This window comes from Oryctolagus cuniculus, chromosome 10 (genome assembly GCF_964237555.1).
Source record: "Oryctolagus cuniculus chromosome 10, mOryCun1.1, whole genome shotgun sequence".
Taxonomy (NCBI): Eukaryota; Metazoa; Chordata; class Mammalia; order Lagomorpha; family Leporidae; genus Oryctolagus; species Oryctolagus cuniculus.
In genome coordinates this window covers 65,721,178-65,744,230 of record NC_091441.1, presented here as the reverse complement: position 1 = coordinate 65,744,230, position 23,053 = coordinate 65,721,178, and the positions used below count along the sequence as shown (strand labels likewise).

The 23,053-nt window shown below is 46.8% G+C and overlaps 1 long non-coding RNA gene across 1 annotated transcript; it reads left to right on the top strand.

Annotated features, from left to right (window-relative positions):
- Window positions 1–3,972: 3,972 nt before the first annotated feature.
- On the top strand, window positions 3,973–9,881 carry LOC127492408 (uncharacterized). Its single transcript, XR_007921853.1, has 2 exons — window positions 3,973–4,949; window positions 5,644–9,881. It is a non-coding gene; the product is annotated as an uncharacterized lncRNA (long non-coding RNA).
- The last annotated feature ends 13,172 nt before the right edge of the window (window positions 9,882–23,053 follow it).

The window sequence follows — 23,053 nt, the reverse complement described above, 5'->3', positions numbered from 1 at the left end:
CTGAACTCTGAGCTATTGGGGAACTGATGGCATTCACTAAACTGTGGTAGCTGAAATGTCTGCTTTTTAGAACCTTGCCTGTAGTTAAAGCTCACACTGGATTGAGGAATGCAGGCAGAGTGAGGGCTGGAGAAGCAAGCAGCTCTCCATCCGTTGATGCCACAATGCATTTTGCTTTGCTTGATAATGACAGCAAAGCAAGTAGCGTGAGTCCATAGGGGTCATGTGGGACAGGCCCAGGAGGATGGGCACTCACAGTGGGTTTGCATCACAGCTGAGGAACCTGAAGCTTAGCAAACCCCAGTTGTTGTTGTTTTTTTTTTTTTTTTAAGATTTATTTATTTGAAAGATTTACAGAGAGAGCAGGAGATAGAGAGAGAGAGAGAGAGAGAGAGAGGTCTTCCATTTGTTGGTTCACTCCCCAAAAGACTGCAACAACCCCGGGTTAGGTCAGACCAAATCCAGAAGCCAGGAGCTTCCTCTGGGTCTCTCATGTGGGTGCAGGGGCCCTGTTACTTGGGCCATCTTCCACCACTTTCCAGCCATTAGCAGGGAGTTGGGTTGGAAGTGGAGCAACCAGGACATGAACTAGTGCCCCTATGAGATGCTGGCATCTCAGGCTGTGGCCTCACCTGCTCCACCACAATGCTGGCCCCAGGAAACCCCCTCTTTTTTTTTTTTAAGATTTTATTTATTTTATTTGAGAGGTAGAGTTACAGACAGTGAGAGGGAGAGACAGAGAGAAAGGTCTTCCTTCCATTGGTTCACTCCCAAAATGGCCGCAATGGCTGGAACTACGCAGATCTGAAGCCAGGAGCCAGGTGCTTCCTCCTGGTCTCCCACATGGGTGTAGGGGCCCAAACACTTGGACCATCTTCTACTGCTTTCCCAGGCCATAGCGGAGAGCTGGACTGGAAGTGGAGGAGCTGGGACTTGAACCAGTGCTCATAAGGGATGCCGGTATTGCAGGCAGAGATTAACCTACTACGCCACAGCTCCCGCCCCAGGAAACCCCCCTCCCCCCCTTAAAGGGACTATAATGCCAACTTGCCCAGTGTTCGCCCACAAGGGAGATGTTACCCCGATTGTACCTGTTAGCAAGCACCTTCTGCGTCTCCATGGGAAAAAACATCTCCATTTTCCAAGACTGTTCACAAGAAAGTACAAACATACCAGAAAAGATGCAAAAGCTGGAAGAAGCTGTCAGAGCCCCAGCCTAGGAGACATGCAGGAACAGCAGAGAGCCCTGAAGAACTATCTCCCAAGAAAAATGAGCTAGGAAGTGAATGTATATTTCAAGTGATAAAATAACTTACAAGTTCGAAAGAGCTACTAATTGTTCTAAACATAATTTGCCAACTTGCTGTTTTTGTTAACAGGCCTGGACCATTTGTATAATTTTGCCTACATTTCTTGCCTGCATACATTTGCTTGTTGGACAGTGACTTTGTGACAACACCTTATATAGTGATGACAAAAATGCACTCTTTTAAGGTCACAACCACTGGGGCTTTGGCAGTCCAAAGCCAGGAGACCGAAAGTCCATCCAGGTCTCCTATATGGGTGGTGGGGCCCAAGCACTTGGAGCTACCTCTGCTGTCTCCCCTGGCACCTCAGCAGGGAGCTATATGCAGCAGCTAGGACTCAAACTGAACTGACACACAGAATGCCGGTAAATTGGCCATGTGGCCAAACCTGCTGCACCACAACGCCGGCCCTGCAGCATTTCCTTTATGTGGTTGATTGGAATTTATGTTTTTGTGGTTGATAGTTGGAATGTATAAAACCCACACCTTCAAATCCAGACGTAGTCCCTGCTGTCACTCTGCTGTAGGCCTGTGCCTGCAAACACAGTTCTGATTGATTCTTTTGACCCATTTACATCCCACCAGGAAACAAAATGTAAGGTTCCTATGCTTTGTCATTAACTGCATCTCTTCCAGGACAGAGTCCCACTTGCCCAGGCATTGTTGAGGACTGATTCTCCATGGACGAATTATGCTTCTGATTTCTGGCTCCACGTGCCTTGGAACACGACTTTTGTGTCACAACCCTGGTGTCTTAGTCTATTGTCTGCTGCTGTAAGCAAATACCTGAGCTGAATACTTTGCAAAGAAAAGAGGTTTATGCAGCTCACGGTGTTGGAGGCTGGGACTCCAGGGTTGAGCGGCTCCACCTCTCTGGTGAGGCCCTCTTGGCAGTGGTATGCCCACGTGCAGCAGAGATCACCGGTGAGACAGCATGTAGAGGAATTTGGGGCCAGGCTTGTCCTTTTTACAACAACTCCCTCTCACAGGAGCTAACTGGTATCCATGAGGGCAGAACCCAAAATTCCCTACCAGGCCCCACCTTTCGAGACCCAATCACTTCTCAGCACTGCCACACGGCTGACCAAGTTTCCAGCTCGTGAATCGTGGGAGGGCACTCAAACCACAGCCAAACCATAGAACTTGGGTCAGTCGGCACAGTGGGCAGAAAGCTCATTCCTACCTAGAATTATTAGCAATACATTGGCTGTAAATAGAAGTGATGGTGAATTATAAGAACCATGTCTTATTAAGCCCAAATTAAAAGAATCCCCAGTTTAATTTCCCATTAGGCATGGCCACTCAGATACACCTGACATAGAGGGAAGTGTGATGGACAGAGAAGGCACAAGAAGAGACAGGGGCCTTGAGAATAAAATCCCAGAAGTGGGAGGATATAGTTCCAGGAGGCTGAAGGTGCAGCTCTGAGCAGGTGGAGGACTGCCCTTCCTCAAAGAAGAGACCGTGGCAGGTGGTTGTCAATACACTTTTTTTTTTTCAATATTTATTTTATTGGTTTGACTGACAGAGTTACAGAGAAAGGTAGAGACAGAGAGAAAGGTCTTCCATCCGCTGGTTCACTCCCCATATGGCTGCAACGGCCGGAGCTGCGCCGATCCAAAGCCAAGGGCCAGGAGCTTCTTCCGGGTCTCCCACGTGGGTGCAGGGGCCCATGGACTTGGGCCATCTTCCACTGCTTTCCCAGGCCATAGCAGAGAGCCAGATCAGAAATGGAGCAGCCAGGACTCGAACTGGTACCCATATGGGATGCCAGCACTGCAGGCCAGGGCTTTAACCTGCTGTGCCGCAGCGCCGGCCCCCGTCAATACACTTGTAAGGAAGGTCCAGAAACACTGAGTTAAGGATGGCCAGGCCCCTCAGCAATTGTTGTTATTATGTCTGTGATGCCCCAGGGTGGATCAGAACCCTGAGAAGCCATGGGGGACAGCATTGTGGCAAATTGGATAATGCTACCAGCTGCGACGCCTGCATCCTCTATGGGCACTGACTCATGTTTCGGCTGCTTCATTTCTGATCTAGCTCCCTGCTAATGGCTTGGGAAAAGCAGTGTTTGAACCTTAAACCCTTGGGGAAGACCCAGATGAAGTTCCTGACTCCTGGCTTCAGTCTGAAGTCTGACCCAGCACTGGCTGTTGTGACCATTTGAGGAGTGAACCAGTGGATGGAAGATCTCTGTGTGTGTGTGTGTGTGTGTGTCTGTCTGTCTCTGTCTCTCCCTCTATTACTATAACTGTTTCAAAAATAAATAGAATAAAAATGTTTAAAAACAAAACAGAACAAAACCGTGAAAGGCCCCAAGCACTGGAGAGACACAGTTTCACTGCTATATTTCCCCTGCTTTTCAAATAAGTAATTTTTTTAGGGGTCGGCGCTGTGGCACACTAGGTTAATCCTCTGCCTGCATTGCCGGCATCCCATATGGGTGCTGGCTCTAGTCCTGGTTCCTCCTCTTCCAATCCAGCTCTCTGCTGTGGCCCGGGAAGGCAGTAGAAGAAGCCCAAGTCCTTGGGCCCCTGCACCCACGTGGAAGACCTGGAAGAAGCTCCTGGCTCCTGGCTTCGGATCAGCACGGCGCTCTGGCTGTAGTGGCCATTTGGGGGTGAACCAACGGAAAGAAGACCTTTCTCTCTGTCTCTCTCTCTCACTGTCTGTAACTCTACCTGTCAAATAAATAAAATCTTTAAAAAATATTTATTTAATCATTTGACAGGCAGAGTTACAGAGAGAGAGAGAGTGAGAGATCTTCCATCTGCTGGTTCACCCCCCAAATGGCTGCAATGGCCAGAGCTGTGCCAATCCAAAGCCAGGAGCCAGGAGCTTCTTCTGGGTCTCCCACGTGAGTGCAGGGGCCCAAGAACTCAGGCCATCTTCTGTTGCTTTCCCAGTCTCATCCCCAGTGGAGCAGCTGAGACTCAAACCCATGCTCATACGGGATGCTTGTGTCACAGGCAGCAGCTTAAAGCGCTGCACTGTGATGTCAGCCCCACTTTATGGCAAGTTTTGAAGTCAGGTACTGTCAGTCTCCAACTATGTTCTTCTTCAGCATGGTGTTGGCTCTTCTAGCTCTTTTGCGTCTCCATGTAGAGTCAGTTTGTCAGTATTCATAAAATAAGTTGCTGGAGTTTGGATTGGAATTGTCTGGAAGCTATGGATGAAGCTGGGAAGGACTCACCTCTTGACAATGTCAAGTCTTCTCGTATTGGTCTGTTTTCCATTACTATCATGAAACGCCTGAGGCTGGCTGGCTTTCTCTCTCTCGCTCTCTCTCTCTCTCTCTTTTAGAGACTTATTTTTTTATTTGAAAGCCAGTGTCACAGAGAGGCAGAGAGAGAGAGAGAGAGAGAGAGAGAGAGATTGAGGTCTTCCATCTGATGGTTCACTCCCCAGATGGCTGCAACGGCCAGACGTGCAGCGATCCAAAGCCAGGAGCCAGAAGATTCTTCTGGGTCTCCCACACGGGTGCAGGGGCCCAGGGACTTGGGCCATCTTCCACTGCTTTCCCAGGCCATAGCAGAGAGCTGGATCAGAAGTGGAGCAGCTGGGACTTGAGGCAGTGCCCATATGGGATGCCTGCACTGCAGTTGGCAGCCTTACCTACTACGACACAGAGCCAGCCCCCAGGTATTTTTTAAAAGTATATTATTTAATTTCTAATTATTTGGGGGATTTTCCAACTATCTGTTTTTTTTTTTTAAAGATTTATTTATTTGAAAGGCAGAGTTACAGAGAGGCAGAGAGAGAGAGAAAGAGAGAGAGAGAGAGAGGTCTTCTATCTGCTGGTTCATTCCCCAGATGCCCGCAACTGCTGGAGTTGCGCTGATTCAAAGCCAGGAGTCAGGAGCCAGGAGCTTCTTCTGGGTCTCCCACGCGGGTGCAGGGGCACAAGGACTTGGCGATCTTCTACTGCTTCCGCAGGCCATAGCAGAGAGCTGGATAGGAAGTGGAGCAGCTGGGACTCGAACTGGTATCCATATGGGATTCTGGCACTGCAGGCGGTGGTTTCCCCCACTACACCACAGTGCCGGCCCTACTATCTGTTACTGATTTCCAGTTTAATTCCACTGTAGTCTGAGAGCAGACATTTTATGATTTCTTTTTTTTTTTAATTGTTAAAGTGTGTTTTATGATCCAGAGTGTGATTTATCTGGATCATGTTTGCACTGTATGAGTTTGAGAAGAATGATATTCTGCTGTTATTGGATCAAGTAGTCTATGTATTATCAAGTTAATTGATAAGATTATTGAGTGCAACTATGACCCTATTGGTTCTCTAGCTTACTTATTATATTTTTCATTTCTTCTATCCAAATATTAGCCTCTATTTTCCTTGATAGAAATCAAACACCTATCCAAGAGAGTACATCTAACATAGAAAAATTCAGAAAGTGGCAACCACAGGGTGATTCCAAAATGCTTGTGCAGACGGCCTTCAGGGTGGTAGAAATGCTAATGCTGGCATTTTCGATTTGGCGCATTATGGGGAAGCCTGAATATGAGTTTTAATTGGAACAAGAAGAAGCTTTGAGGAGACTGAGCCCTGTTCAAAATGAAAACTGAAAAGAATTAACTGGAAATTATAGCTGCTGAAAATTCATGTGTAAAGGCAATATTAACATTGCTGGACCTCAGATTCTAAGAATATCAGAGTGACTTTTGACAGAAGAGTCATTACCTTTGTCAGGAACTGTCTAGAAGGAGCAGCAATCTACTCAAGTTATCACAAGTCTGAAGTTAGAATTTTTCTCATATCCCCGGTATGGGAGGTATAACCGGGCGCCGTGAGGTGCTGCAATCAGGAATTGGACGGTCAGAAATGATGTGCTATGATCTATGCTATCTTCTTCCCTGCCCCAAGCATCAGTGTGACTGTCTCTGGACATCAGGCCTTTAAAGAGGTAATTCAGACAAGACGAGGCCCTACAGGTGGCTGTCATTCAATGACTGACCTTACCCGGAGGGGTTAGGACATAGACACGGTTACAGAACGGCCTTGCGAAGACGCAGGGAGAAGGTGGCCATTAGCAAGCCCAGCAGAGAGAGGTGTCGTGAGGACACAGCCCTGCCACACTGTGATCTCAGGCTTGCAGTTCCCGGGACTCTGAGAAGACACATCCCCGGAAGCCACCCTGGTCTGCGCCACTACGCTCTGGCAGCCTGGGTAAACGGACACGTGGAGACCACAGGGCACAAGTCCCCTCTACGGAGCCGGCGATCTCTCTTTTCAGCGTTTCTTGCTCATTTGCTTCACTGATCTGTACCCGCAGACTTGCTTTCTCTGATGTGGGATGAGCATGACAGAAGTGGTCTCCTTAGTCCAGATTCTGGGTGACCTCTCCCAGTGCCAGTGCCTCAAACCAACCACACAAAGTCTCCCAAAGGGAGAATCTGACTAATTCAGCGGGGCCCAGTATTCATCCCCATATAACAGGAGCTGTGGCTTTAGGGAGACGAGAGTCATGTGATGGAAACGCGGACACCTGGCCATCCCCACCTGTCTGAGATACTGGTAATGACTAATTCACATGAGGAGTTCCAGGACAGGCAGGCAACCCATCGCGACCTACTACACTGACCCTAAGCAGAGCCTTCAAGATGTAAGTACAACAATCAGACCAAGCCATCACCGATGGGCCACTGGGGCTGGACCACACTTCTTGTATCTCCTTCCTTTAGCTTAAACAGCAAGATGCAATGGAGGGAGGACAGGACTCCACAGCTTATTCCAAAAGGCCTGCAAATCAGTGATGACTTTAGCCAAAAACAGAGACTAGGATTGAATCTGTCACCCCCACACACAAACACACCCAACCACACACATACTCTCCAGCTATTGTCTTGTGATCTTTCTTCCCCTTCTAATACTGTTATTTTAACCACACACAAAATGTGCATGTAGGGGTAGAATGGAAAGCAAACATTCCATGTACTTCTATCTGTGTCCCCTAAGAGTGGACACAGATCCCTTTTGTAAATAAGGATAGTTCCACATTTTCAAAAAATTATAGAAATTCAAAAGTCCCAAACTTTACCAAAAGGGGAAATTTGGTTTTAGGATGTGAGCACATCATCTAGAAACCAAAAAGAGAAATGCAAGTCCACCGTGGACTGGCTTGGGGACAGAGACTCAAACACCAGCAGGAGTTTCTCCAGCCTTTCACTCACACTTTGCTGGGGTGTCAGTTTCACTTTTAAATCTCTTGTTATCATATCCCTCTCCGTCTCCTGTTCCAAGAAGAGGAAATGACTTTGTCCTCCATAGCTCTCCGAAAGAAAGAACCTAAACTTACATCTCTGGTCTATTTCCAGCGTCACAGGAAAGGCTCCTCATTGGCGTGGCAAGCTGACCAGAGTTGATTGGTGTTCTGTCTTTAGACCAATGACAAACCACAAAGGCAGTGATGTCATATAAGAACATGGCGGCTCTGACGTAACCAAATTAATGAGTGGGGATGGAGGGAGGGCAGGTTGAGAGGGAAGGTGAAGGTGTGGGTAGTGAGTGAAGGAGTCCACAATTAGAGCAATTGGTTTTCACATCCAGGCAACTGAGAGGGGAAACAGTCATAATTACACTACTTAAAAATAATACTTGCAACTTTTCTTTTTTAAAAATATCATTGATTTTATTTATTTAACAGGCAGAGTTAGGTGGGGGAGAGTGCAGGGCCAGAGGAATCTTCCTCGCCTGCAGGTTCACCCCACAAAGGCACTCCATCAGGGACCCAAGCACTTGAGTCATCTTCCACTGCTTTCCCAGGCACGTTAGCAGGGAGCAGGATCAGAACTGAAGCAGCCAGGACTCAAACTGGCGTTCACATGGGATACTGGCATTGTAGCCCACAACCTAACCTGCTGCACCACAGCGCCAGCCCCCACTTGGATCATCTTGGTATTGTTTTATCTCCACAGATGGAACCACATTTTCTATTCATGCTTTAAGGAAAAATAATGCTAGGATTGTGCATGTGTTTTCACACTTTCTTTTAATATTTTATGTATTTTCTTGTTTTAAAGAGATTCATTTATTTATTTATATTGATTTGAAAGATGTACTGACAGAGACACGATGAGGGAGAGAGAGAGAGAGAGAGAGAGAGAGAGAGAGAGAGAGAGAGAAAGTCAGAGAGACGGAAAGAAATTGATCTTTCATCCTCTGGTTTATTCCTTAAATGCCTACAACAGTCCAGGCTGGACCAGGCTGAGAAAGCCAGGAGCCAAGAACTCTACCTGGGCCTCCCACATGATGGCAGGGACCCAAGCATTTGGGCCATCATCTGTTTCTTTCCCAGGAGCATCAGCAGGAAGCTGGATAGGAAGCAGAGTGGCTGAGACTTGATCAGCACTCCCATGTGGGACCCAGGTGTTCCAAGCAATGACTTAACCTTTGCATCACAATGCCCACCTCTGTATTTTCCAAATACTGAGTCTGCTTTCATCATTTGAAAAAAAGTAATTGAATTAATAATAGAGGTAACTCAGGAAACATCGTATTTTTCAAAATTTCATTTCTGATCATGACTTGTGCCTAAAAGTCTGATGTGTGGATTGCATTATGAACTGATCAGATTTTTATTGGGAAGATATTTTAAAGTCCAGATAATTGTGTCTATATGTTGAAACACTGGTAGCCAGTTTTCAGGCTCCTTAGTAAGAAGGAGTGTGGCTCAGCAAGTGTAACAGTAAAGCTAATCTGTTGAAATGATTGCTGTAAGAGCTTTCGTATTCATTGCCTTATAGTAAAATTTACAGTAACTTTTTGTCACAAGAGAAGATGTATAAACTGGGAGATTCTCTATAGATATGCATTTATTTATTTTGTGTGATTAATATGTTACAAAAATCATGGAGTAAACCACATTGCTATTTTATAACTTGTTTTTGTAAATTCTAAACAATCTCATATTCTGAAAAGGCTTCCTTCTCTTAATTAATGTTGAGTATTAGATGTCCATGACTGTTATCCCTGTATAATATTTATTTTTTAACTTTGTCCACATCTATTCCTGCTCATCTACAGTAAAATAATTTTATGGAAGATAAAATTACTGTACAAAGAATACAGAAGGCATTCCTTTTATTAGAGAATAAAGTTGGCCAACTAAATTATCCTAGTTTTTCTTAAAATGGATCTTGGGCAAAGAGAAACATAATCAGTGTATTTATCTTGTAAGATGGAAAGACCTATGCTGAGTCTGATTAATGTAAGAAGATGTTGCAAAGAATTGATTTTATAAATCTTAAAGGAGATGTGATTGAAGGGATTTATCTTTTCTTGATTTTTCCTTCTGAACATTGATGTCTTTAGAAAGTGATCAACATGATGGTTTCAGGGCCTAATTGTTGGTAAATGGTTGAGACTCAGATAAAAATGTTAATATCCACTGTTTACCACCATGTTATTTGAATTAGAAGTGACCATGTATATTATCTTGCTTGAAGAAGTATTTGACAAAAAAAAGCAGTATCTGTCATTTGTAAATTTTCTTGTTCTAAAGAAAGCATTATGTTCTATAGATATAAATTATGTAAATAAAAGTTATTTTATACCAAAAAAAATTTCATTTCTGGTTCCTGAACATGTATAACTTGTACATTGAACACATGTGATTGTTTCATGGGGTACCATCATGTAATCATTTTATTTTGCCTGTCAGTATTCCTTTAAATGTATTCAGTGGGGCTATTTTGTTCCTGTCCCCAGGTAAAAACTCAGGCAGTCCTATAATATCATCATCTCAACATGACAGTGGCCGTGTCCATACCTCTGCAGTATTCCAAACTCCAACTTGATAGAATTAGAGGCGTCTGCCCTCACCCAGTAAGGTGGGGACCCTGCAGCTAAGGAAGGAGCCTAGAGAGCGGGTCTTCCTCTCCTTCCCCATCCAGTGCTGTGCACCTGCCCAAGCCCTCCAGTGTGCTCACCCAAGCCCCTCCAGTGTGCTCGCCATGGTTCCTGACACCCACAGCGTGACTGCTTTGCGTGGAGGTTAACAGGGAGACAAAGGGACGGGTGATTAAATGGTCGCTGTTGTGAGTTGCCTTTGGCTCTGTGGTCCTGACAGATGTTCAAGGCTGACTCTTTCTCTTTCGGAAGACAAGTGGGGTTCCTCAGAGGTCTTCCTCCCAGCACCCTGCAAGTGGGCAGCTCCTTTTGCCAGTTCCCTCCTTGTAGGGGGTGGTTTTCAGCCCGTTCACTGTTAGTGCTTTGCCCACAGCAACCTCTGCAGCTTTGTGCCCTTCCAGATCCTTCTTGGATATGACCCACAATTGGCTTTTTCATAGACACAACCCCTTTCTGGTCCACAGAAAGCATTCATACATGCTGCTTCACCCCAGAATTCTTGGGGTACAGCCTCCTCCACAGTCACTTCTTCCCACATTAACAAAGGGCCGAGCCACTGCATTGTTCCCTTTCAGATTCTCAAGTGGTAATCAGACCCCAGTTGCCTTGGCGCCTGTGCCTGGGACGTGGCCCAGCTCCGTGTGTGGTCGCCTCATACCCCTGTCAGCAGCCTGAGTTGAGGACACGTGTCTCCTTGCATCAAGATCTCTCTCTAAACAGCTCTGCACAAAGCCTGCAGTCTCCACATATTCTGGCCTTTGAGGTCAGTGGAGGATAAAGTTTCTCATCGTTGCTGAACAGCACCCCAAACTATAGAATCCGCAAACCAAGTCCACTCACCCAACGTGCAGAAAGCCAACTGTTGACATTGGGGAGGTGGAAGAAAGCACACCTTTATTGCAAAGTGCAGAGCCAGGAGCCAGGCAGCTATAGCTTAATTCTTGGGCTCCTTGAGGAGTTAAGGTCAAAGGTTCTTATAGAATGAAATTGGGGCTGAGGGGCCAGTGCTGTGGCATAGTGGGTGAAGTTGCTGCCTGCAGTGCTAACATCCCATATGGGCCCTAGTTCATATCCTGGCTGCTCCACCTCTGATCCAGCTCTCTGCTATGGCCTGGGAAAGCAGTAGAAGATGGCCCAAGTCCTTGGGCCCCTACACCCACGTGGGAGACCTGGAAGAAGCTCCTGGCTCCTGGCTCCTGGCTCCTGGCTTCAGATCGGCCCAGCTCCAGACATTGCGGCCATTTGAGGAGTGAACCAGCAGATGGAAGACCTCTCTCTCTCTCTCTCTCTCTCTCTCCCCCTCTCTGTAACTCAAATAAATAAATAAATATTTAAAAACAGAAATGGGGCTGAGAGGTGCATGATCAGCTAGCATCCAAGTGCCCAATTGGTGAGTGGAGCTCATGACCTTCTTTTTTTTTTAAAAGATTTATTTTTATTATTTGAAAGTCAGAGTTACACAGAGGAAGGAGAGGCAGAGAGAGAGAGAGAGAGAGAGGGCTTCCATCTGATAGTTCACTCCCCAATTGGCCGCCATGGCCAGAGCTGCGCCAATCTGAAGCCAGGAGCCAGGAGCTTCTTCCAGTTCTCCCACGTGGGTTCAGGGGCCTGAGGACTTGGGCCATCTTCCACTGCTTTCCTAGGCCATAGCAGAGAGCTGGATTGAAAGTGGAGCAACTGGGACTCGAACCGGTGCCCATATGGGATGCCAGTGCTTTAGGCCAGGGCGTTAACCCACTTCGCCACAGCACCGGCCCCAACTCATGACCTTCTTTTGATTGATAGATGTTGCCATGGGCTTTAGGGAATTCCAAGTGAGCTGCAGGTGGTCTGGTCGGGGAGTAGGCACCTTCTGCCCCAGGGCTGGAATATCTTTGCCTGGGCCTGGAGTTCCTCTAACGAAACACCTCAGGACAACACCAGGGGACAGGGTTTTATCTATTGGAGAAGCAAATGACTGCCCGAGTCTGGTGATTAGAACGTTGTGGACCAGCTGTGCCGCTCCCGCAACTCAGTGAATTCCCTTTGTTAAAGGCCGGGCAAGGACACGAAGGAAGCCAGGAGAGAGGCTGGGCCCTGCTTTTACATGGTAGGGGTTCCGTCTCAGCATCACCTACCTAGCAACCAGCATCCTTATTTGGGACCTCAGCTGGGCCCAAACCTCCATTTTTATATCGTACTGCGCCCTCGGTAGTGCCCATCCCTTTCGTATTTGTTTGCATTTTAAAGAACAGACTCTTGCTTCACCTTTGAAAGCTGACTTTGGGATATTTTAGAAGTGCAACTATATTCTCATCCATTCATTGAGAGAAGAGACGTGAGAGATTACATCACTCTTCTTTTACAGTTCAAACTGGGATGAGAGGGCCTTTCGCTCATCCAGCCCTCTGAGCTTTGAAAAGGAGTGCTTAATTTTAAGTTGCTTATTTCTACACGTGATTGTTCAAAATGAAGGTCACAAAAGGGAAATAACAGATCCTGGAAGGAGGCATCCCTTCGTGTCTACCTCCAGTATGTGTCCATACAAGTGAGAAAGTCCACACAGGGGTTGAAAATTTGGGGAAGATCAATCTCAATCAAGATGACACTTATGATCTATCTCAAACATTCTTTTGGTCTCTCTCATTGGTAGTCATGTGGTTAAAAAGGAAGATTCCGATTTTTCTTGTTTTTCCCTGAAAGGAAAAAGATGGACCCTGATGCTGCTGCACTTAACGGTGCACATGCTCGTGGTGCTAACGGTGTGACGTGGTGGCTCTCCTGGGACCCCGCGGCTCGCAGCCTGTCTCACGAGGCGGGGGCGTGTGTGTCGCAGCCCAAGCCATTCCATTACCCAGATGGCCCCAGTTTCTTGGATTTGCTGCCTTCATTTCCTCTGCCAAGTTTGAGGTTACTGCTCCCCACTGAGCCCAGTCCTTTTATGCAGAATAAAGGCCTGTTAATGATGAAACTGTGGCTTTTTGCCACAAATGAACCCACTTTAAAAAATCTCTCTCACTTCTTCCTCCTGTTCCTCCTCCTCCCTCTCCCTCCTCCTCCTCCTCCTCCTCGCTCTCCCTCTTCCTTCTCCCTCAACCTCCCTTCCCCCTTCTCCACCATCTCTCTTCCTCTCCCGCCTCCGTTCCTGTCTCTCTGTTTTGTCCTTTGCATGAAACAGCCACGCCATGCTCAGACGGGGCTAGCAGACATCTTGGCATTTGCCTGCTGATTCACCCCCCACCTCCAGGAGACGAGGGGCTGAAAGTGCGGGCAGAGACTGAGGGTCTTCCTCCACGTGTAGGCAAGAGACTGGGCCCTGCAGCCCCACCCATCTCTCCAGCCTTGGTTTCTTGCCGCAGAATCTCTCACCTTCTGAGGAAGTGGACCTACTTTAGTCTCCATCTCCTGATAACTTCTCTAATTTCTAAGCCCTGACACATCTTTAAGAACATTTTTTTTAAGAGTTGGGGGATGGGGTGGGAACAGAGAGAGAGAGAGAGAGGTCTTCCATCCATTGGTTCACTCCCCAAATGGCTGCAACTGCCAGGGCTGAGCCAGGCTGAATCCAGGAGCTGGGAGTTTCTTCCAGATCTCCCACATGGGTGCAGGGACCCAAGCACTTGGACCATCTTCTGCTGCTTTCCCAGGCACATTAGCAGGGAGCTGAATTGGAAGGGAGCAAATGGAACTTGAACCAGTACCCATATGCAATGCCGGTGCTATAGGTGATGGCTTTACCTGGTATACCATAGTGCCAGTCCCAAAAATCCATATTTTTCAGGCCTTTAAATTTTTTTAGAGATTCATTTGACAGGGGCTGGCATTTTGACACAACAGGTTAAGCCACTGCATCCCTTAAGAGCACCAGTTCAAGTCTTGGCTGCTCTGCTTTTGCTCCAGATCCCTGCTGATGTACCTGGGAAACAGCAGTGGATGGCTCAAGTCCTTGGGCCCCCTTCACCCATGTGGGAGACCCAGATAGTGTTCCTGGCTCTTGGCTTCAGCCTAGCCCAGCCCCAGCCATTGTGGCCACTTGGGAAGTGAACCAGTGGATAGAAGGTCTCTTTCTCTCCCGCCACCCCCACCATGCCCGTGTCCCTCTCCCCTTCAAGTCATTTGAGAGCTAGAGAGAGAGAGTTCCCATCTGCTGGTTTACCCCTTTCTCCCAATTGCTGGGGCTGGACTGAGCTGAAGCCAGGAGCTGGGAATGGAATCCATGTCTGTCTTGTGGGTGGCAGGAACCCAGTGACTTGGACCATCACCACTGCTTGCCAGGGCCTGCATTTGCAGGAAGCTGGGGTCATGATCTGGAGCTGGGAATAAAAATTGTGTACTCCGATTAGGGATGTGGCTCTCTTAACCTCTAGGCTAACTGCCCATTCTTATCCCATGCCTTTGCATGTGATGTTGTTTTATCATTCAATTACTTTATTAGTTTATGCACCCAACAAATGGTTATTGAATGCTTCTACCTAACAACTCCTGTGCTCAGATAAAGAAGTCCATGAAAGGGTTCCTCTTTGCACTGCCTCCTAACATACCAAGAATCAGGACATTGGATGTCCCTGGGGCCACTTCAAATCCTGTCAGCCCCACACCATTCTCCAACTATAGGAGGGTCCCCTGAACCATGCATGCTCCCACTTGTTTTAAGTAGCTGCAGCCTAGCAAGGTGTTGCATCTCAACAGGCCCATGTCAAGAACTTCATCTCTGACCCCAGGGCTTCTTGGATGCCGTAAAAGGCACCTGCTAAGCACCTGTGCATGTGTAACCTGGACATGAGGGACTTAACCCCTGTGGACACCCTTGACCAGTGGATGATGAGAACTCCCTCTTTTCATTGTTGGACCAAGATGAGAATCAATTCTCCCTGTGGCCCTTGTACAACCCAGATGGGTCATGGGCCATGCCAGAGGATTAGGCAAACATAAACAGATGGTACTGAATTGCAAGAGCTTTGCCGATGTGAAATCTTCACTGGCGCACGTTAGCAACTCCTTCAGCACTTGGGTGCAACCATTCGCCCAGCAGTTGAATTTTTTTCAGTTGCCATTAATAAAATGGGAATTAAACTAAAATGACACCTTAGGAAAAAGGGAAGTACACCAAGATTTTCTTGAGCTGGGGTGTGGTGGTGTTCCTGTTCTCTGTCATAAGAGAATCCGTAGGAACACTGAGGTTTTGGGAAAACCCAGTCCAGAAGACCTGACCACCAAAGGAGGAAGGGACCAAGGAGAGGGGGCATATCCAAGACTACACAGCATCTCATTAATGGGAGTGTGGTTTCTGGTTGCTGCGAGACAATGAGTGCCTGCACTCCCATAAGGGGTTTATATGTCAAATTGGACGGCCCAGAGCTAGCCTAGGTGCACCTTCTTAAGAAATGTTAACATTTTAGGGCTAGATAAAGGACATTCCAATGTCTGGCCTGGCAAGCCAAACCAAGATAAGACCTGCAGGTTATCTTAACAAGTTTATTTACCTTATCAGAGTTTGGGGTTACTTAAAGGGCAAGATGGTGGTTAGGTCCAAAATGGCTACAATCGTTGTCAAGTTGAATCACTACAACTGATTATCCAGACATCCTGAAAACTGCTATGCCAGTCCACTCTGTTGATAACATCATGCTGTGGACCAGCTGTGTATAAATTGGCAAGAACTTTAGATGTCCTTATGAACTACAGGGTTGGCTGAGGGTGAGAGATAAGGGTGATGCAGATCCAAGGATCTGCTACTTAGGCAAAGATTTTAGGGATCCAATGGTCTGAGGGAAGAAGGGACACTCTCTCTTAGGTAAAGGGGAAGTGGTTGCCTCTTGCAACTTCTACCAGCAAAAGCAAAAGGTAAACACAGGGGTGGGAATGTGACCTCAGGACGTTGGTATCACCTGTTAGAGCACTGTGTTCAAGCCCCAGTTCTGCTCCCCATTCCAGCTTCCTGCTAATGGAGGCTCCAGGAGGGAGCAGTAATGGCTCTTTGGGTCCCTGCCACCCATCCAGAAGCCTGGATTGACTTCCTTGCTTTTCATCCCAGAATAGTCCTGGGCATTGAAGGCATCTGGGGAATGAACCCTTGGATGGGAACTCTGTCTAACTGTTTCTCTGTTTCTTTCTTTCTTTCTCTCTCTCTCTCTTAAAAAAAAAAAAAAAAGAGAGAGAGAGAGAGAAAAGAAAAGAAAAAAAAAAAAAGACATAGCATTTAATAAACCTCTTTGGGTTTCGGAGGTGTTCTGCATCCTATCCTTGGAAATACCACTCTGCTGTGTTTGCTGGGTGACCCACTCCGATTTCTCCTCCTCCAAGAGTGTCTGGGAGGCTGGCGCTATGATGCAGCGGGTTAAAGCCCTGGCCTGAAGTGCTGGCATCCCATATGGGTGCTGGTTCTACTCCCAGCTGCTCCTCTTGCGATCCAGCTCTGTGCTATGGCCTGGGAAAGCAGTAGAAGATGGCCCAAGTGCTTGGGCCCTTGCACCCACGTGGGAGACCTGGAAGAAGCTCCTGGCTCCTGGCTTCAGATCAGTGCAGCTCCAGCCGTTGCGGGCATCTGGGGAGTGAATCAGCAGATGGAGGACCTCTCTCTCTGTCTCTACTTCTCTCTGTAACTCTTTCAAATAAATAAAAAATAAATCTTAAAAAAAAAAAGTGTCTGGGTTAGTGGAGGAACTTACTGTGGCTTCTTGGTGAAAGGAGACTTTGGGTCCCTTGGGTCCACTTAGGCGTGGAAGATGAGAAAGCGAGGTTCATAGAACAGAGTAGGGTAGTGATTGCGAGGGTATATGGCGGGAAGGGGAGATGATGGTCAGAGACGACGAAGTTGCTGCTGTGTAGGATAAATCCTGTGGATTTGTGCACAGCACAGTCACTCTAGTTAATAACAACAGTGCCGTATCATATACTTGAAACTTGCTGGAAAAGTAAGGTCTTGAGCATTCTCACTACTTCAGTCCATGTAAAAGCAACTATGTGAAGAGATTGATATATTCATTAGATTGACCGCAGTCTTCTGTTCACTGTGTGTTTGTCTATCAAAACATTATCTACTGGGGCCAGTGCTGTGGTGTGGCAGATTTAAGCGGGCCGGGGCTTAAACCAGCTGCGTCAGCATCCCATATGGGTGCCGGTTCGAGTCCTGGCTGCTCCACTGCCAATCCAGCTCTCTGCTATGGCCTGGGAAAATGGTAGAAGATGACCCAAGTCCTTGGGTCCCTGCACCCGCATGGGAGACCCAGAAGAAGCTCTTGGCTCCTGGCTTCAGATCAGCTCAGCTCTGGCCGTTGCAGCCATTTGGGGAGCGAACCAGCAGATGAAAGACCTCTCTCTCTCTCTCTTTCTCTCTCTCTCTCGCTCTCACTCTCTGGCTCTACCTCTCTCTGTAAGTCTGTCTTTCAAATAAATAAAATAAATCTTTAAAAAAATTATTAAAAATCATTATCGTACACCTTAAATCTATACACTTTTTATGCAAAATAAAAATCAAAATGAAGAAATAATACAAACCAGATCGAAGACCATAACATTAAGTTCAAACAGTCAGTGACAAGAATTAGGAGCCCCAAGCTGCCAGAGTTGGTTGAGAAAATCTCTGCTCCGAGAATTGTGTGAAAGTCTGGGCAGCAGCCCGGGTGCACAAGTGCTCCAGGCACCATTGTCCACAGTGGCCTAGCGACCTGGTAGACCCTGAATAATTTTCTGAAAGTTTAATTTTGAGAAACTGTATTCTCCATAGAACACTGAAAATGGCAAAGTTAAATACTATTTTAAGGGCTACAAAAACACTCAGAAGTATGCTGGGAAAATTATTGCTACAATTGAAGGGCAGGAGTAACTATGTTTCGAAAAAGTGCCTCCATTGGGAGAGGCAGGGGACTTCCCTTAAAAGCGGCCCCACTCTGGGGAGACTGAAAGTTACAATGGAACGGCTCACTAGTGTTCACCATATAAGGAAATCCCCCGGGTCTGACCCAATCAGGAACAACCGCGTTTGATCAGGAAGTACCAGAGGTGACCCCAGCCAATCCACTGTTACCCCACACCCCTGGATGACGTAACCCGGCTTTAAAAGAGGCTCCCAAGCAGGGCTTGGGGCCTTCCTCTGCCCTCCGCTGCGCGGTTGAGTAGATGGGTCCCTGCTGCAGCTTGTACTTCCGAAATAAACCTTGCTCTTAGCATTTCGGTGTGTTCAAGTCTCCGGCAGCATTCGGGGATCCGGCGATCTGGACACAACACAATCGCATTGCAATTCTTCAACAAGGTCACAATAGGTATTAAAAAACTACTCAAGGGACCGGCGCTGTGGTGTGTTGGGTAGAGCTGCCACCTGCACTGCTGGCATCCCATGTGGGTGCCAGTTCAAGTCCCGGCCGCTCCACTTCTGATCCAGCTCTCTGTTATGGCCTGGGTATCAGTAAAAGACGGCCCAAGTCCTTGGGCCCCTGCACTCATGTGGGAGACCCGGAAGAAGCTCCTGGCTCCAGCTATTGTGGCCAATTGAGGAGTGAACCAGCAGGTGGAAGACCTCTCTCTCTGCCTCTCCTTCTCTTTATGTGTAACTCTGACTTTCAAATAAATAAAATGTAAAAAATACTCAAGTTCATTAGTTTGATATTTTATTATTATTTTTTTTTTGACAGGCAGAGTTAGACAGTGAGAGAGAGAGAGAGAGAGAGAGAGAGAGAGAGAAAGGTCCTCCTTTGCTGTTGGTTCACCTCCAAAATGGCCATCATGGCTGGCACAGCCGATCCGAAGGCAGGAGCCAGGTGCTTCTCCTGGTCTTCCATGGGGTGCAGGGCCCAAGCACTTGGGCCATCCTCCACTGCACTCCTGGGCCACAGCAGAGAGCCGGCCTGGAAGAGGGGCACTGGGACAGAATCTGGCGCCCCAACTGGGATTAGAACCTGGGTGCCAGCGATTGATATTTTATTAATTTAGTATCACTTGTCATGTTTAGCCAGTAATTTCACCATAACTTTAACTTAGTGGCAGGAATTAATCTTATTATAATCGTCAAATGATGTGTGTCTTAAAAAAACAATGGAGGGAGCCAGCACTGTGGCATAGTGGGTAAAGCTGCTGCCTGCAGTGCCAGTATCCCATATGAGTGCCAGTTCGAGTCCCGGCTGCTCCACTTCCCATCCAGCTCTCTGCTATGGCTTGGGAAAGCAGTGAAAGATGGCCCAAGTCCTGGGGCCCCTGCACCCATGTGGGAGACCCAGAGGAAGCTCTTGGCTCCTGACTTCGGATCGGTGCAGCTCCAGCCATTACAGTCATTTGGGGAATGAACCAACAGATGGAAGACCTCTCTCTCTTTCTCTCTGCCTCTCTGTGTAACTCTTTCAAATAAATAAATGAATAAATCTTAAAAAAAAAATGGAGGGGCTGGCACTGTGGCACAGCAGGTTAAGCTATTGCCTGCAGCACCAGCATCCCATTTAGGCACCAATTCAAGGGTTGGCTGCTCTGCTTCTGCTCTAGCTCCCTGCTGGTATGCCTGGGGAAGCAGCAGAGGATGGCCCAAGTGTTTGGGCCCCTGTATCCATGTAGGAGACCCAGATGAAGCTCCTGGCTACTGGCTTCAGATCAGCCCAGCTCTGGCCATTGTGGCCATATGCGGGTGGAAGATCTCTCTCTCTCTCTCTCTCTCTCTCTGCTCCTCCACCCTATAACTCTGCCTTTCAAATAAATAAATAAATCTTTTAAAAAATGGAAAAGCTATGATGTTTTCCAATATTATGAAACTTTCATTTAAGGATATTATTGCATCTAATATGGGAAAAAGAAAAGTTAATTTTGAAATCGAGTGTATTGTGGACTCTGTAATAGAAGTGATTGCTCTCCCTCTGTTTTTCTAGTATTTTCCACATTTGAGAATTCAGTTTTAGTGTCAGAAAACTCTACAATCTGTTTCACTTAAATAACATTTTTAAAAAAGTAAATATGGTCAATGCATTTTTCTTCAAAGAGTTTCTCAACCCTTTTGGTACTTTTCATGGCTATTAAAATTTCTGTTATTGTGTCATTTTGCTTATAATATTAATTTTACTTAAAGCATAATTCCAAATTAGTACTGAGCAAATATATTTGGAAGAAGGTATTTAAAAATCATACCTGGCCTGCGCCGCGGCTCACTAGGCTAATTCTCTGCCTGCGGCGCCGGCACACCGGGTTCTAGTCCTGGTCGGGGCACTGGATTCTGTCCTGGTTGCCCCTCTTCCAGGCCAGCTCTCTGCTGTGGCCAGGGAGTGCAGTGGAGGATGGCCCAAGTGCTTGGGCCCTGCGCCCCATGGGAGATCAGGAGAAGCACCTGGCTCCTGGTTTCAGATCAGCGCGGTGCACCGGCCATTGGAGGGTGAACCAATGGCAAAGGAAGACCTTTCTCTCTGTCTCTCTCTCTCTCTCTGTCCACTCTGCCTGTCCAAAAAAAAAAAAAAAAAAAAAAAAAAAAAAAAAAATCATACCTTTGACTTGCATTTTAGAATGTGAATCTTTACATTTTGGAAAAATTCCAAGTGAGTATTCTGAAGCTGATAGCCCTGCCTTCCCACTCAGGTTCAATAAGAGTTTAAGTTGATACGGTGATGGGGCCGAAGCTGTGGCAGGTAAAGCCGCTGCCTGCAGTGCCAGCATCCTGTATGGGCACCAGTTTTAGTCCCTGCTACTCTACTTCCAATCCAGCTCTCTGTTATGGCCTGGAAAAGCAGTAGCAGATGGCCCAGGCACTTGGGCCCCTGCGCCTGCATGGGAGACCCGGAAGAAGCTCCTGGCTGCTGGCTTTGGATTGGCCTGGCTCCAGTTGTTGCGGCTAGTTGGGAAGTGAACCAGTGGATGGAAGACCTCTCTCTCTCTGCCTCTCCTTCTCTCTGTGTGTAACTCTTTCAGATAAAAAAATAAATCTTTAAAAAAATACTAGATAAAAGAATAAAGGCTCCCCACATCATCAGAATAATGTGGCACATTTAAAAAAAAGTTTACACCAGGCCAATGTCTTTTTTTATAAAAAGATTTATTTATTTGAAAGGCAGAGTTACAGAGAAAGAGAAATCTTTGATCCATTGATTCACTCCCCAAATGACTGCAACTTCATCAAGGTCTCCCACAAGGGTAGCAGAGACCCAAGTGACTGGGCCATCTTCTGCTGTTTTCCCAGGCACAGTAGCAGGGAGCTGGATCAGAAGTGGAGCAGCTGGGACTTGAACTAGCGTTCATATGGGATGCCAGCATCACCAGTGGTGGTTTAACCAGCTGCACCACAAGGCTAGCCCCTAATGTGTTCTTAATACCCCTAGATACCCACAAAAGGAACAGAGAAGTTGCCTGAGTTCTTGGCTATCACCCAAAAGTCAGTTTTGCCAAAGGCTTGTAGTACAGTGTTACTTGGCTTTTTTTTTTTTTTTTTTTTTAAGGTTTATTTATTTATTTGAGAGGCAGAGTTTCAGACATGGCTCACTCCCCAAATGGCTGCAATAGTCAGGACTGGGCCTGGCCAAAGATGGGAGCTGGGAGCTTTTTCTGGAAAATGGCCTGAATGCTTGGGCCTCTGCACCCACATGGGAGACCCGGAAGAAGCTCCTGGCTCCCAGCTTCCATCTAGCTCAGCTCCGACCATTGCAGCCATTTGGGGAGTGAACCAGCAGATGGAAGACCTCTCTCTCTGTAAGTCTGCCTTTAAAAATAAATAAATAAAATCTTTAGAAAAATACAGAATTATGTAGATGAATTAGAGCAAAGGTCATTGATTATTGAATGTCTCCATCTTCATAAGTCAATGGAGAGTCATATTCTACACTATTAAAATAAGACACTTCCATCCATCAAAAATTACCAGTGTATTTTAATTTTGTTAAAATAATATACATTACTGCCATTTCCTGGAAAATTATTCTAATAATTACATAAAGTTTCCATCTTTGAAACAGACAATTATATGATAAAGCATAAAACATATTCACAATAACAAAGATGTCCTTCATGTGACTGTATGTGGTGTCTTTGTGCAGTGTACGGCCTGAACAACTGAATATCCTGCTCTTGGTCACCTTCTGGTGCAGTCATATGGCGTTTTCTGGGTATCTTCCTCGTCACGAGGGAGAATTCCTGGGTTTCCCTCTGCCTGATGGCAGGGAGGTTGGCATGGGAGCAGCCTGGATGGGGGGAACATTCCCTTCCAGACTTGGCGATGGGAAGTGGGCAGAGACTGCCGTGTCCTGGAGGCATCCATGCTCATATATTACCTGCATTTTCTTTTTTTTAAGTTTTATTTTTTTAAAGATTTAATTATTTATTTGAAAGTCAGAGTTACACAGAGAGAGGAGAGGGGGAGAGAGAAAGAGAGAAAGAGAGAGAGAGAGAGAGGTCCTCTATCTGCTGGTTCACTGCCCAATTGGCCACAACGGCCGGAGCTGCACTGATCCGAAGCCAGGAGCCAGGAGCTTCTTCTGGGTCTCCGACGTGGGTGCAGAGGCCCAAGGACTTGGCCATCTTCTACTGCTTTCCCAGGCCACGGCGGAGAGCTGGATCAGGAGTGGAGCAGCTGGGTCTCAAACCAGCACCCATGTGGGATGCTGGTGCTTCAGGCTAGGGCGTTAACCTGCTGCGCCATAGTGCCGCCGGCCCCCAGGCTCCACTTTCTCCTTCCCACTCTTGCCTCTGGGACTTCACATGTGCTCGTCCCTTTGTTTGGACACCTGCTCTTCTTTTCCCCTGCCCTACAATAACAAGCTGTTTGTTTTCCAAGCATAGATACAAGCAAATATAAGTTCCCAAGTATTTTTTAATACGTTATCATTATCATGTTGTAAGTTGTGAGCAAATGCCTATAGCTTCCAATAACTTCTGCACCAAAGGTGTTTTTGGCAATCTAAAACGGTTTTTAGAGAAACAATGAAGAAAGGTTTTGGCAATGTGCACGTTC